Source organism: Chelon labrosus (assembly GCF_963514085.1).
Source record: "Chelon labrosus genome assembly, chromosome: 10".
Taxonomy (NCBI): Eukaryota; Metazoa; Chordata; class Actinopteri; order Mugiliformes; family Mugilidae; genus Chelon; species Chelon labrosus.
The window spans coordinates 28,215,652-28,221,620 of NC_140360.1; positions in this window are offsets into that span (position 1 = coordinate 28,215,652).

Here is a 5,969-nt window from a genome sequence, read left to right on the forward strand (position 1 = left end):
ATTGAGATTGATACGGTAAAACAGCAGGTCAAAATTAATCTACAAACTCAGCCTGTAAACTGTGACCAGCGTTTAAAATGGAATTATTGTGCTGTTCAGCTTTTTTCCACTGTTCAAAGTAACTTTAGCAGAACTGAAGACTTCCAGCAAAGATGGAAAAATCGAAAGGCTCTTAGAAAACATTGAGATTCAAATGGTAAAACAGCAGGTCAACTACAAACAACAAACTCAGTCTGTAAACTAAAAGATGGCCGATTCAAATCAACCTTGGCTGAACTGGAGATGTGTGTGCTATATCCAATTTTAAAATAACTTCCACACTGACAAACAAAGATGTAATAAACCAGAATTATCCTTTAAGATGGCTGCATTGTGTAAAAATACCTCTGTCACACAGCTTGTTGCTCCCAGTCCTACTCAGCATGCTACAGTCGCCTCTGTCGCACAGAAATTCATTTTTAAAATCCTTCAGCCAAAGAGAAGACTATATTTCCTCCACAGCGGGAGCAGCCAGCAGGTAAGCGCTCACTCATTCAGTCTTTGTGTAACAAGTTAAATTTATTGGCTGCACCGAATCATTTCTCCAGTAAAAGTGTGAATTACAAGGAAAGCTTTTTGATGATCTTTCTGATTTTTTTTACAGCAATTTAAAAGCTATCTGTCTGTGTAAGGGCTGCTGAAATGAGAGGCAGTGATTTAATCTGTGCTTCTGCAATTGCACTTCAAGAGAGACGGAGAGAGGGAGACGTGTAAGGAAAATGTCTCATGGGTCATCTATTCGTGTTGACATGAGTTAAATCAAAGCTGCCAAACTCACTACTTGTTTGGTAGCTTACTAGTTTGTTGTATTTAATTATTAATATCATAATACAAGGACACGGAGGAATCTGCAGTGTGCTGCTCAAAACCCTGCAGCACTCAATTTATCCGATGTGGAAAAGCTAGATTTTGGGCTCAAAACATTCATTCATTCATTTTCTGTAACCGCTTGTTCCTGTGAAGGGTCGCAGGGGGGCTGGAGCCTATCCCAGCTGTCATCTGGCGAGAAGTGGGGTACACCCTGGACAGGTCTCCAGTCTATCACAGGGCTAACACAGAGAGACAGACAACCATTCACACTCACACCTACGGCCAATTTAGAATCACCAATTAAACTAACCAGCATGTCTTTGGACAGTGGGAGGAAGCCGGAGTACCCGGAGAGAACCCACACAGGGAGAACATGCAAACTCCACACAGAAAGGCCCAGTCGGCCCATGGATTGGGCTCATATCAGTGGAGGGAAAAATCAGATTATATTCTGTCCATAAACTGTAGATGGCTTCTCTGATATCTGATGTTTTCCTGTTTTTTTTTGTTGTTGTTGTTGTTTTTTGAACTATACATGACTGTTTCTGGCCAGGAGAAAATCTGAGGCCCCTATGCACGACCAGTCACAAGTTAGTCCTGCCCTAAGGTAGTGGTTCTATTTTCTTCCATCAAGCTCACTGTTAGTCTGCTTGGTAAGTAGCCTACTAGTTTGTAGTGAGAAGCAAAAACTGTATTTTAAAATATATGCCTTTACATGACCAACCTTTAAGTGTGTCACCCTGATTTTATTTAACTTCTGTATATCTAATTTTTACAACCTTGTAGCCTCCGAGCAGAGAAGGCCTCGTATCCCACCTGTGATCTTTGGCGCCCCCGGAGGACTGGGACCCCAGGTTGGGGTAATCTATTTTGCCGTAAATGTGACAAGAACTTACAAAATGAACGTCATGTTGTTTTAAAGAAAACTTAAAACTCGAGACAAAGACCATAAACCCATTGGGAAAATGTTTACTGAGGTAATAAATAAGACAAGTCAGAGGTCAAGACTTTTTACACAATCAGACTCCTTTTTCTAACCAGAGGAGTCGCCCCCTGTTGGCTGCATGTGTCCCTGCATGTTTGGGACACTTTTCAGATCTTTTGCAGTCCACCAATCCATAGAAACAGATAACCTGTCCATAAAAAAACAAACCCTCTGCAGAGACTACAGAGATGTACTCATTACTTGTTTGAAGTTGTGGCTATGGATATGGCAGCTCAGATTACAGCTGTAGCTTGTAGCTGAATGTATGTTGCTATGAATATGGTTACATTGACTGTATAGTGTCTGCCCTTCACTGTTACTCTTCTATCTGATGTGACAGATGCATTACTAATACTCCTCAGGAGCCCCGGAACACAATAGCAACGCAGCGCTACGCAAGCATGGACATGTCAATAGACTGCATGCACACAAACTCTGCATGTGGCAAGTGTTAAAACCCATTATAAATGACTGTGTCACAGCCATGACCATAACAACCAACGATCATCCTTGGCTAGAGCCACGATCAAAGCTGGGAAATGGCCAAAGCCACACTGTGTCGCCCCATGATTCTACTCATATTCACAGCTAGAGTCTGTCTTCATCAGGCCTCAGCAGAGAGGGACAACTAGGTAACTATCTAACAAGTTGCAATGTGTGACCGCGCTCAACCAGGCCTTGTTACAGGCCAACTTATCAATGACATTACACGAACAAATACAAATGCTATTCTGCAAACTTCCAAACCTCAAAATAAGAGGCCTCACTCCAGCAGAGGGGCTGACTCTTGAGCTGGTAGCAGGTCACAGGTAAAGTGAAATATTAAAACTACCAAATTAATGTTTAAAACACAAATGCTATAAACCTTTCATGCACTGCTACCATACTGGGGTTAAGGCACACACTTCAGAGACAAAATGTAAGCACATAAAATTCTCTGTCAGCTAGACACCACAAGGATAAGTAGGCGAACAAAGAGATATGAGAGGGTTATTAAAACCAGCTTCTTTCTCCAAAAGTGCCCGCTGTAATTACTCTATTTATTTGTGGCCATGGAATTAAACTGTAGTGTGGCAGCCAGCCAGGCACACAGTCACAGCAGGAAGTTTGTGTTTGCTTGTCAAGCAGTCGGAGGCAAAGCGACTCAACGGCCCTGAAACAGCGGTCTCGTCTCTGCAGCTTCACTTCATGTTGTCTTGCTCTCAGCAGCACACATTAACATTTCATGGAGGAGCAGTCAATGCATCCAGCAGGAAAAAAAATAAAAAATAAAAATCTAATTGGAATTTGCTGTAGAAATATTGGCCACCCTGACATTTGTCATTCACGTTCATTTCACCTCCCCCTGGAGCTCATGTTCTATTGTTGCTGGAATCACAGCGCTGTCCACTTAAATGTCGAACGGCTGCTTCTTTTACTTTGCATAGTGATTATAATGACTCATCCCCTTAGCTAATCTTAGCATCCATTTAGCAAAGAAGTGTTCCACCATTATGACAAGTGACCCCTATTTCTTTTCATGGAAACGACTGCTTCCTGCCTGAATCAGAGAATGGCCAGCAGGCACATAATTCAAATACTGTCCAGAAAAGTGCTGTGGCTGCAGATTACAAAGGAGGCCTTGAACAGCATGAAATATTAAGGCATTAAGTCCAGATGAGGAAGTAAGCTACAAGATCTCACCACTGTCTAGATGAAAGGATGAGAACTGGTGGCAGTGGGAGAAATATCCGGCCTTCCTACCTCATCAGCACCAACGACTAAACTCCAGAAGGAGATGTGAAAGGAAGGGTAAGAGATTGCGAATAAGACATAGTATTCTCTGTTATTACCCTCTTAGTGTAGTAAGTATACTTTAAGAGGGATAGACATGCATGGTTGAAGAAATATATTTTGGAGAAAATGGGGAAAAACAACAGCTTATGAATGCGCAAAGATAAATGAGCAAAACCAGCCAAAGGACATAGTAAGTAACAAAGCAAAACAGACAAAAAGAGAGGAGGCAAAAAGAGCAGCAACTAGAAAAAAGACAAGGAGAGGGAAAACTCAGATCGGGGGTAATCAAGCATGAGGCAGTTGTGCAAAATTTACAGCCGTAATTTGGAATCCCACAGCCTTGGCATCTGGATGAAGAGAGAGGCACAACAGATTCTCATTTGCCAGAAGCAGTCCACGCTTGGTGGGTGTTTCTGTCACCGCTTCTCCCTCCCTCCCTCCCTCCCTCCCTCCTCTGCTCCCTCTGTCTCTGGAGTACTTCTCTGTCCTGCACAGAGCACAAATGAAACCTGCGTCACATGACAGGCAGCATATCTCCACTATACCTGGGCAGCCAGCCTTGAAGACAATGCCGTGAGGGATCATTTCAATTGTGGAGGGCAGAAAGGAAAATGTGAATTGATAGACTCTGCAGGCAAAGAGAAGGACACACTTCTTTTGGGTCAAGCTAAATCTCTACCAAGCTGCTGTTCACTTTCTCTGAAATATCTGCTTATACACCTTCAAATCCATCTGACATCTAAATATTCTCCGGGGAATGTTTTTGCCCATTTTCAGGGGCCTTAAATATGTGACAGGGATTATAGATATGCATTATTCCAGAGTCCCCAGGGAGCTGTTTCCATGGGGCCCAGACTCACTGGCAGCATCCCTGGAGGCAGAAACCACAAGGCAGAGAAAGACAGAGACCATGGTGGTAATTTATTCTTCTGTTTAATTTCCCAGAAGGGTGTTGGGGAGCCCAACAGAGATAAAGTCCATTCACTGTACATGCATTTATAAATTTAATTGGCTAATGAACTCTCTTAGTCAATGACATTTACCTGCACTAAATCACAACTATCCATTCACTCATGTGCACACACTTGCACAGGTCTTGGTGGGGACTCTGGGGACGTCCTGAAGAGGTCAGATGGTATGCATGGATTCCTCCACTGAGTTCTGTTTGTGCCTAAACCCTGTGACATTAAAGAGAGGGACATTAAAGGGAATGCCTCAGATGAAAGGAGTCCAACAGATCAAACCTAAAATGCCCAAGGGCCATGCCATGCTAGAAGATGCAGATGAACTGCTCAGCTGCCCATTTCTCTATACAGGAACTGACTGTTTACTTACCTGCTACTAGATCCTTGACATTGATCGTTACAAATTAATGAAGCGGTCATACTGTTTTGGCACATTGTTGAAGATGGCTGGTCATTTAAACGTACATCCAAGACAACATGGTATGTCCCTTCATGTAGACAGCCTCTAAGAGTCCTGATGAGGATCCTCCAGACATGGTTTAAATTAGATTAGACTAAATGTGTGGTCATGACCAAAAGCTTAAGCTGAGAAGCTGAGATGATTTAAGTGGCTAGTAAATGAAATCATTAGCCTTCAGGTTTGGCTCTGTTTCTCTGCTTGATGAATGCACTTGTTTCTCTATTCTCAAAGCTTAGATGATTCATACTTCACCTTGGGCAACACATTTTTTCAAAAACTTGAGGGAGAGATTTTTCCAGGTATTAGACCTGAGCAGGTCACAACTTCAAAATGCAAGAACTTCATCATGAGCAAAACGCAGAGACTCAAATTCAACAGTCAAGAGTCTAGATGTTTTCCAGTTCTCACCTGCAAATTGAAAATCTTTTAAATGTCTTTAAATGGTAAATGGTAAATGGCCTTGCTTTCATATAGCGCTTTTCTACCTATTGGTACTCATAGACACATCTACCCATTCACTCACACAAGCATACACACATTCACACACCAGTGCCACACACTGGGAGCACCTGGGGGTTCAGTGTCTTGCTCAAGGACACTTCGGCATGTGGCACATTCCGGGGATCGAACCGCTAACCCTCTGGTTCATGGACAACCCACTCTACCTACTGAGCCACAGCCGCCTAAATGTCAACACAATCCACACTGTACAGTCTAAACATGCAGAACAATCGTATTTTTATATAAAACAGTCTCAGCTACCACAGAAAATGTCTGTCATTTACATTCCAAACCCAGCACACTGTTTTAGTCCAGACTGACCTGCTTGTCACACTGCTGCAGCAAAAGAGAAAAAAACAGTCACTGTTTTGTTTTGTTTGTTTTGTTATTTTACAGTCGCAAGTCACATATAATTGGAAGTGGCTGAGCTGCA